Source organism: Acipenser ruthenus, chromosome 3 (genome assembly GCF_902713425.1).
Source record: "Acipenser ruthenus chromosome 3, fAciRut3.2 maternal haplotype, whole genome shotgun sequence".
In the NCBI taxonomy this organism is placed as follows: Eukaryota; Metazoa; Chordata; class Actinopteri; order Acipenseriformes; family Acipenseridae; genus Acipenser; species Acipenser ruthenus.
This window is the reverse complement of record NC_081191.1, coordinates 71,466,889-71,477,588: the sequence shown is the minus strand read 5'-3', so window position 1 is coordinate 71,477,588 and position 10,700 is coordinate 71,466,889. Positions and strand designations below refer to the sequence as shown.

The 10,700-nt window shown below is 36.8% G+C and overlaps 1 long non-coding RNA gene across 2 annotated transcripts; it reads right to left on the bottom strand.

Annotated features, from left to right (window-relative positions):
- Positions 1-2,266: 2,266 nt before the first annotated feature.
- On the bottom strand, positions 2,267-8,677 carry LOC131722981 (uncharacterized). Of its 2 annotated transcripts, none has more exons than XR_009320081.1 (4): positions 8,492-8,677; positions 6,343-6,484; positions 3,160-3,234; positions 2,267-2,681 (listed from the first exon to the last, which is right to left on the bottom strand). It is a non-coding gene; the product is annotated as an uncharacterized LOC131722981 (long non-coding RNA). The 2 variants fall into 2 exon arrangements; XR_009320083.1 differs by having other exon boundaries at positions 6,343-6,405; positions 8,492-8,676.
- Between the last annotated feature and the right edge of the window lie 2,023 nt (positions 8,678-10,700).

Below are 10,700 nucleotides of genomic sequence, written 5' to 3'. Positions count from 1 at the left end.
ATACTATAAATTAAAACACAGATTATTTATAAACACCCAATTTGTAGTGTTTAAATTGCATTTAATTAACATTCTGTTCTTCGTGTTTTTTTTATTCGTATAGTAATTAAAATGTATTTTGTGGAGTTTCAGTTCTGGGAAGTCCTTATCACATAGGCGTTTATAAATAACGGTCATCAGTACTGTGTATGAAGTGTACCTACTAATTGTGGCACATAATCAGGAATCCAGCATCGCCAAAAAATGAAAGTGACAGTTAAATATACCATGCTGAAATTGTAAGTGACCAAATAATGTTCCTAGTAATTAAGTTAACGTACATGTATTATTTATTCACGATGGATTTACCATTTTGTTAATTTTAACTCAAAGGGGCATATCACATGTCAGTTGTATAATACTTGAAAGATGTTCCTAGGAATTATTATTATTATTATTATTATTATTATATTATTATTATTCATTGTGAGCTTGGTACTGTAGGCTACTGTGCAGTTTTTCTTTGGAATGGGTTTAAACCACTGTAGTGCTGTACCTATTTATTAGCCCAGGAGCAGACATGGTGTAGAAGGGTACAGTATGTAAAATCCAACAATAAAATAAAATATGTCCATGTCTAAGCAGAGGTATCTAATTAATAACTTTTAGGAAGTCAAAGTTACCCCAGAGACCTGCTTCAAGCTATTAGCCCTTCTCTTTTCTTGTTGGTCACATACGATATCCATACATTTTTTAATAGGAGAGATATATTGCAAACTTAGAACATATTCAGCTTTTTCTGCATGACAGGCTGCAGCAGTACTGTCATTTTACTATATAGTATGTTAAGGTTCTATGTTTTTCTGAAATTGCTACTACATTTGTTTTTTTTGTTTGGGCCTGGTGTCATAGAGTTAGAGAAACAAGAGAAATCTCCTTCATTTTTTTCAGTGTTCTTCGTGTCCTGTTGCATTTGAGTTACTGCTGGGTGGTTTATTGCTCTGCACGTTACAATAAAATTACAGATGAGGGTTTGGAGGAGTGCTTAAGTTAGTCATGGTGCACTTGCAGCTGTTGCCTTTACATTCCTGCTTACTATGTCAAAGGCTATTCTGAAAATACATCTCGAATGACAGAGAATAGATCACCAGGATATTAAATCACACAAACGCAAACCTAAAAGGACAGCTATTTGTCTGGGAAAAATAACACTACCGTATGTATTAGAGGCAGGAAAAGTGCAACCTAGTAGAACCAGACTCAACCTTAAGGATTACAAAAGGTCAACCACAGAAAGACAAAGCTGGTCAATAGCCCTGTCAATGATGATGCTCGATATAATGAATCATGTAATGCATTCTTTAACAGAGGGGTCTACTGGCTCTTTTTAGCTTCTTTTATGTCCAGATAATTAATGGAGTGAATTGAGTGGAAGTGTTTTTTTTTTCTTTTTAAAGAAACAAGTACTTTAATAATTTTCTGTAAGTATTGATGGCAAAAATAATCACTTTTGTGGGCTTACTTCAATATATTCCAATTCCTTTCTCGATTTATTCTTATTTGGAATGAAAACAGATCTGTACATTTCAGTCTATGGCATACAATAAGCCTTCGTGTTTATGCTTTGGATTGTGATCAAAACTGGGCCCATAATTTCCATCACATCGTGCTCAACAAGCAATACTTATCAATACTGACCTGGACTGAAAATGAATGGACCTCAAGGTGAAATCCCCTCATATCCACTGACCAATCAACTGTGCTACCCAGACTGTGTGGCTGATTGAATACAGGCTGCTGAAATTATTTACCATAGTTAGTATTAACATTTCCCTATTAGGTATAATGTTCTTGGAATCAGAATGAGGTACCCATATTACCATAGTAGGGATGAGATGTTTGGAGTTAACTGTTGTTGGTTTCCAGGCCTTTCTCAGCATACTTTCAAGTACCCACAGGGGTGGCCAAGACCACATTCCAGCTCTCTGGCACTTAATATAAAACTTTTTTTTTTTTTTTTTTTTAACGTGGGAAGAGTTTGTTCTTGTGTACCAGTTGACTGATGAGTTGGTACAGCCAAGCGTTTTTTGTCATAGATGTCACCCCATAGCCAAGCATTTTATGACCATTTTTACTACACAGTCTTTACAGTGCTGTACAAAAAACAGTACTATTTATTTGCAGACCCTTGCCAGAACACTCTACTACATTTTCATCCTAACAAACCTTTTTCTGTAAGATACAAAAAACTGAAGAAAAAAATTTAAATGTACATGTAAGTGTTTTTTTTTATTGTGTTCTACCTTTAGGGGGTATTTTTTTCAACAAAAGTCAGTTTTTCACAATTTAACATTAGTTATTGAACCTATTGTTATTATACTCAACATAACCAGCTTCAGCACATGGTATAATAGTAAACCACTGCAATGAAAACATTAACAGGTTGCATAACAATATAAAACGTTGTATAGGCCTAATACTGCCAAAGGTTTGCATGTCAGGCTATAAATAGGGATTCTGTTAATGTCTGCCTGTAATTTACCCAGTTCATGTTTTTGTACACATTCTTTTTTTATGTCTGGTCTAATGTGTAACAGTGGCAGTCCCCTCATCAACTCTATCTCCAGATTCTTCAGGATCACTACTGGTTCTATAGAATATACAGTATCTGGAGTTGGGTGGTCATACACCTGCCCAGGAATCTGAAAGAAGAAATAGATTAAAAAAAAAAAAAAAAAATCATTTAGCAAACACATTTACATAGTTATTATACTACAGATCTAGATGTACAGTATAAAGGAATAAAATAAAGATAGCCGTATACAGCATATAAAAATATAACATAATCTCCAACTTTCTGCATTTGATTACATTATATGTCCACAATACAGATTTAGAAGTACAAAGAATAACTATTAATCATTCATAGCACCTCCTCCTACTTCCATTACGTTATATCTGCTTTTGACATGTATATGTCCATATAATAAACTTAGTCTATTTCACTGTCACACTAATATAATGAAAATAAAGTGGTGTAAAACAAAATACAGTCACTATTATTTTTATAGATTATACCGTACAGTAACATACAAAGATTACATGGGGTGTTTATACATGCATACACTTTCAAATAAACATATTTTTGAAGTTCAGAATATCAGAAAAGTATTTACTTACACATATTAGATGTTTTTGTTGTTCTAGCACCAATCAAAGCCACGCCCCTTCAAAGCAAACATCCTGTCAATTAAGCTATGGAAGTAAACAGAGACAAGTCTGATAAGTTTGCAAAGGGCTTGACTGTCTCCATACAAAATTTGGTGCAGTTTAGTGACGGATTGCTGTAGTTGCACAGCTAAGAAAGGACACATAATGTGGAATTAAACATGGCCAATGGAGGCTGCAAAGGTGTTCAAGCATTTTACAGGACTCCCTGTATTTTAACAACCACCTATTTCTATGTGCCCCCCCCAGGATGACCATAGATGATGATGATAATAATAATAATAATAATAATAATAATAATAATAATAATAATAATCGTTATTTTATATAGCGGCTTTCATAAATAAATATCGCAAAGCATTTAACAAAAGTGAAAAACAGAAAAATAAAGCAAACGTACACAATATATAAAAACAGTTAGAATTAAAAATGCAATGACAATAAGTCATAAGAATGCCAGTTTAAATAAATGAGTTTTGAGGCAGGATTTAAAAACAGACAGAGACTCAGAATCACTGATCTCAGAAGGAAGTGTGTTCCACAACCTAGGAGCATAGGAGGAAAAAGCCCCATCACCCACTGTACGCAGTTTAGTCAGGGGGACAAACATAAGGCCGACATCGGAGGACCGCAAAGCACGACTAGGAGTGTAGGTGGTAACTAACTCAGAAATGTAAGAGGGAGAGATACCCCTATTGGCTTTAAAAGTCAACAGCAGTACTTTGTAGTCAATGCGGTATTTGACCGGTAACCAGTGTAATGATTTCAGTATGGGGGTTATGTGACCACCAGAGCGAGACACCCTAGCTGCAGAATTCTGAACATACTGGAGCTTTTGAATGGTATTCTTTGACACCCCAGTAAGTAAGGCATTACAATAGTCAAGCCTGGAGGATACAAACGCATGTACAAGCTTTTCGATAGGGTACAGGAATCCTCAGTGCTGTAGAATGACTTTGGAACCTTATATAAATATGAATACCAGAGGCATCACTTGGAGCCTGATGTAATGAGACACTTGTTATCTTTTTTTTTTTTTTAAACACTTTCTCAGGTTATTGCTTATGATGTGCATGTATTTATATTTAAACAAACAATTGAGCAAGTTGCATGTTGTTGTAAATGCCTTGGTAAATTAGACCCAAAGTGGTCTACTTTGTTAATTTATATGTAATTAGTATCCTTGATGTTCTAATTTTCCCATCTCAATTTTATATTATTAACATTGTTTTTTAGATCTCTGTTTACATTTTCGCATCATTATAATGTTTGCACTGTTTATTTTTAATAAATTGAAAGAGCAAAAATCTTGTCTAACTACTTAGAAGACTCCTCTAGATAAGTAGCAATTGTAATAGTATCTTCTAGGCATTGCTACTTCCAAAAAAAAAAAAGATTTTTGAACCTAGGAGTTCAGCATTCGTTTATGAAAAACTATTTCTACCATCTAAATGCACTGCACCTCATACTGTTCAGGAGAATGTCAGTTTTATTTATGTACTTGTAATGTTGTCTTTTTCGTATAAAATGGTTGAAGTGGTTATAAACAATGGAATAATGAAATGAATCTTAACTGTCTCGTACTTCCATTCTCAATATAAATCTCACCTGTGCAGCAAACCTGCCTTGTCTATTATGTTTACATTTTCCTGGTCATTTCACCTCAGCGGGTTAAAGTATGTCTCTAGCTGCAGTAAGGGGATGCATTTGGTGCGTCCTCTACGTTTGTCACCCTGACCAGCATTCACAGTATGTGGAACAACGTTCTGTAAATTCCCATGCAAATATTCATTAATACACTTTCATTTATGCATTATTCCAGCATATTATCAATTTGTATCTTAAGTACTAATATATTCCAAATACAGCTGAATGAAATAGCAATATATGTATTTTTAAACCTATTTAATTAACAGTTATTTAAACCACAGTATTTAACTGTGGAGATTCCACAGCAAAGATCTAATCTCATGCAATAAATGATTATTACTAATCCAGTGACTGAGACTTGTTTCTACATGAGGGATATAAGTATATAGTATTCACTTTTACTGAAGCTTAATTATACAGCACATTTTCCTTGGTTTGCAGGAACAGTACAAGAAGCATTTACATTTCATGTTTTAAAGCATATTTGGAATACTGTAGGTGGATTTTGTTCTGTTAAGACAGCAGTTGATGTATAAATACCGTTGATATCAAAATGCCAAAAGTTTAACAGAGACCATTCTCCTAAATCTCATATAAAGAAACAAGTACTTTTCCAGGCAAAGTCTAAAAAGCCCCACAGCTACTGTAGGATGTTGAGCTCAGTGCGTGATGTGTTGAGGTTCACTGTAAGATATCTCTATGGTTACTAGTGGAAGTCACTTAAGAGTGCATCACTGAAAGGCGTGCCTTAGATTACTGGGCATTTCCAGTATAGCATGTACTGTAGCAGTCTAGCACTCTGGTTCTTGGAATACAACTTTCAGGCATTACTGTGCTTTCAGGTTCTTAATAGCCCTATTTTGGGCACATTGCCAAAATATTCTGTTGTCTTCTAGTTCTTCTAGATATGTGCCTGACTCAGGGCTGTTTCTGTTATTATTTCATTGTAAACAAAAGATGCCTGGGAATGGCTGGTTGCTTATTTATATTATGGACCATATTCTTAAAACATCATTACTCTGCCACAAAGTGCATTTGGGTCTATGTATTTACTGCTGTGCAAATGCTTTTTGAGGAATGTCTTGTGTGTCCACTGTAGGTTCAATTTTAAGAACAGACGTGTAACACGGGTGCAAATCAATGTGCCACAGTTATATTAGATTTGAATTCTTTTGCCAACTTTGGTGGGCATACTGCTAATACCGTACTCATTGTACAGTACAAAAGAGAAGTAGAACCAGATATATTTCTTGCACTTTTTGTATAATTATTACCTGTAATTTTGAAAAAATAATAATGCTGGTCATAATTTGGTTTGGTGTATACAGTCCTAAAGCTGGGGGATATATGTACACTGTATCTCTATTAAAATATTAGTACTGTGATTTTGTAACTATTGTAAGCCACACATAAAAATGGAAGCACATGCATAGGGAGTCTAGACAATACTAGTCAATACTGGTATGAGATTTTGATTAACTGCACCTGAACATGGAAGCTGACTTCTGCCTCATTTCCACTGCGGGCCCTGGCCGGCCCTGGTCAGCCCTGGTCAAGACAAACGCGTTTCAGAGCTTTTTCAAAACGTGGCCAACCTCTGAACTTCTTGTCCTGCGTCAAAAGGTCACTGGGGGTTGGGGATTGTGGGATAGCATTATGCTGTATTTTAAAGAAACCCGTAGCAGTACTACATTAAGCACAAAAACTGCCCAAGCAATGGGTGCTACAATTGAAAGAAGGTTGCAACCTAAAACACTGTCCATTTGATCAGAAAACAAAAATGTTTTCTGGCTGTTCCTGCTCTGATTGTTGGAGACTTTCACTTTTTTGTATTTCTGTCTGCAGTTTCTTTGCTGAATGCCTGTGGTAGAGGTCTGTGTGACACTTTTAGATTATCCATTTCCCTGTAGTTATTGCATTCATCCCAAACTATATTTCCGCCATGAAGCAGGAGTACTGTCTCATTATTAAGTGTAAGATTATTACTATTTTTTTTTTTTTTTTGCTTCACCTTATATTTGCTGTACTGGAGAGAAACATACTTTTAATTAACAATATTTTACTTGTCAAATGAGTATGCATCCAAACATATTTCATAGTGCTTTTGTTTCTTGCTAAGTTGGCAGTTTTAAGGGCTCTACACATAGATGGATTGTTCCTGTTTTATTGCCTGCCCTCTGTGTTCACAAGGTGTGAGATACACATACTGTATGAAACTGGCTCCGCTAGCGACCAAAATATTCACTATACAGTTGTGACGGGGTACAACCCACCCCTGGAATTTTTTTAATTATTTTGTAGGTGTGTGGCAGCAGCATGGCAGGGTGTGTGTTGTGTGAGAAGTATTAGAGGTGGCAGGGAGGGAGTTAAAATGCAAACACACGTGGGAATGTAGCTGGAGCCGTCAATTGAATAAATGTTTAAATGATTAATTAAGACTCCAGCCACGGGAGTTGGTGAGAGGTGAGGTGGAGAATGAATTTCGGTGTAGGGGAGGATTGGAGAAGGAGAGGGTTTTGTGTGTGTGTGTGTGTGTGTGAATATTATATATATATATATATATATATATATATATATATATATATATATATATATGGGGAATAATTTAGTCGTTGCCAATTAGTTTTTATTATTTTCTCCCCAATTTGAAATGCCCAATTATTTTTTAGGCTCAGCTCACTGCTACCACCCCTGCGCTGACTCGGGAGGGGCGAAGATGAACACACCCTGTCCTCTGAAGCGTGTGCCGTCAGCCGCCCGCTTCTTTACACACTGCGAACTCACCGTGCAGCCGCCTCAGAGCTACAGCGTCGGAGGACAACGCAGCTCTGGGCAGCTTACAGGCAAGCCCGCAGGCGCCCCACTAGACTACAGGGGTCGCTGCTGCGCGGTGAGCCAAGGACACCCTGGTCGACCTAACCCCTACCGGGCGACGCTTGGCCAATTGAGCGCTGCCCCCTGGGAGCTCCCGTCCACGGTCGGCTGTGGAATAGCCTGGATTAATACAGCTTGTCAGTGATCTCATCCTGATCACAACAATCCACCGAGAAATATACTGTAGCATGCTCAGAATCTACTCTGTATATTGCCTAAGGTGAGCTAATTCATTACAAATGACAACCAGAAATGTATTTTCAGTTTATTCTGGCTGAAACTGTGTGATCGAGGTTATTATTTTAAAACCTGTGTGGGAAAGGACCACACACACTTTATAACTGTACTAACACCATGCCATCTACAAAATGAGTGGAATGCAGGATCTGCCAAGAGAAGTCCTATACAGATACTGTATATGGCGAGGAAGTATTCATGCTGTTATCTTTGTTCAAAAATTGTTTAGGAATATTATAGCTATGGCTTTTAAGATAAGGAAAAGTTTGATTTTTCTCAGTCAAAATGCACACTCAGAATCAGGGTGTTCTATTCAGTACATCTTCCAATCTAAGGTATTTAACCTTGGATTGAAAGCTGGGCTGAATAGAACACCCTGTTTCTGAAATCCCTGTGCTGATATAATCATCCACATTAGAAACAAGATAAACATTACTTCCCACATGTTGTGTACCATTTAGTGCAAACGATATCTCCAAAACCAAAATGTCTAAAAAGGATTGCCTTAAGTAGTATGCCCTACCTAGTCTGGAGACATCCGCCTGTCCTTGGAGATGGTATTCCACAACAAGTCCTTGTCTGTCTCATCCCCCAGATATGAGTATCTGCTTGCCTCTTGTGTTTTAAATAATAATGCACCTCGAATTAGACAGTGTGGTGAAGGGAGCCTTGTTTATGAAGCAAGAGCAGCCTCACAGACTGTCCTATTGTATTCTGCCCTTTAGACATTCATTGCTTGTGGTTTCCCATTTTCATGTAGGGGGAAAGAATATTTGAGAAGCACGGCAAATGATACAATTTGTTGTTCTCATTGCAATATACAAAGCTTTCTAAGTTTACTGAACATAGTAACAGACCCCCAAACTAATTAATTATTAGTAGTAATTGTAGTATTGGAACTTCTTTTTTTATGTGGACAGTACCCTCAGCTCATTAAGATGAATGGGCTGTGAAAAGCTCACATTAATTACAGAACTTGATGGCCATGTGCTAAATAAACAGTGTCTGAACAGGCTTTGGGACTCGCACTTGTTGTTTATAGTGGGAGTGCAGCTTCAGCAGTTTTGGCTTTGTTATTGTCCACATTTTCTTTTTAGTTAGATTTTTGTTTGTGCATTGAAGCATGGTCCAGTGTGTGTTACAACAGGTTTTTACAGGGCAATACAATGGTATTTTTCAAGTGTTTTTGTAAGGGATATTTCTGTCCAACATCACAAGTAGCAGAAAGGCTGTTAAAAAGGCCATATTATTATTATTACAATATTTATTATAAAAATGTGTGGAGATGTGATAGTGAAAGTGCAGCTTTGAAAGTGGTCTGGCTCTGTTATTTATAACTGAGAGGTCAAGAGTTTTATGGTTTTCATTAATACTTGCTTCTTAAAAAGAACACAGTGTGACCTTGGGCAAGCCATTTGACTTTATTGTACTGTACCTCTCTCCCACCCAGCTGTAAAACTATGTAAAAGCAGGATGACGCCGGAGGGAAACTCGATGCTGCATCTCAAATTTAGGGGAAGCCTTCAGTTTCATCTGCAGTTTTTCTTTGGGGGATGAGTTAATAATAAATCTCCTTCCCTGTGATTAAGTGCAAGCACTGAGCTCTTTAATTTGACATTACAAGAGGAAACTAATTCATGATAATTCTGGTATTTAAAACAGCTAAGGCCCGTAAATTGATTTGGCATGAATGACACAAACATCTTTAGCGCATCTCTCATTCAAACACACCTGTGAGGGTGAGGCGCAAGCGATCAGGCAAAAAGGCAGGAAATCAGACAGCCATTAAAATAATAATGTTACTGAGTACTTCTATTTAAAAAAATAAACAAAAACAATATGATTTTTAAACAAATAATAACAATATACAGTCACAGGAACGAACGTACAGGCAGGTGCAGCCTTTTATACACCTGCATCATTTAAAACACATTTCATTATTAATCAATTGGGCCACCAGTCAAGGTCCAGTTTCTTCAATTCCAGCCACATTCTCACATGGAAATTACGTGTTTGAACAGACCCAAACTTAACCCTTTGCTGGTTCAGTTAATATACACATTTAACACAGAGGTGCAAATTTGACGCTAAGGTGCTAGATTCTAGCACAAGGGTACCTCATATACTAACACTATTGAACATTTATACCAAAAGTAAACAAATATGAAAAGAAAGAAAATACTGTTGTTGGTGTAGCTGTTGGAATTATACACATTTCAGGGCTCCAGACAGCGACTAAAATGGTCGCAAATGCGACTAATTACTTATTTTGGCGCCATTGGCACTTGTAACACAAAAATACTGCCTCTCGCTAGCTTTTAAGGACTGTTATCAAATAAACATGATCGTAGTGAAGTGTCATTCTGGGACCGTGATCGCGTAAACACGACAAAAACGCCATACATTGCAGTACAGCTTGTTAATGCATCTCATTGGATAGGAGAGGGGTTGAATTTCACTGCTTGCTTGTTTTTTTGATCGTGTGACGTCACTGAGATGGGCATTTAATTTTCAAAGAGTGGGGACATTTTCAGCTAGCACGCAGAAACAAAACATGATACAATAATTTGTTTACAGCTAAGAAAAAATGCTACTGTAAAAAATAGATTTTTAGTGAATTTTTATAGGAAGAGAGTCAAATGCAGCCAAAAAAACTCTGGTCCTTGGGGAGCAGCCCACTGAAAAACGCTTGGTCTTAAAGGATTAAAAAGACTAGTGAGAACACCAAAAGT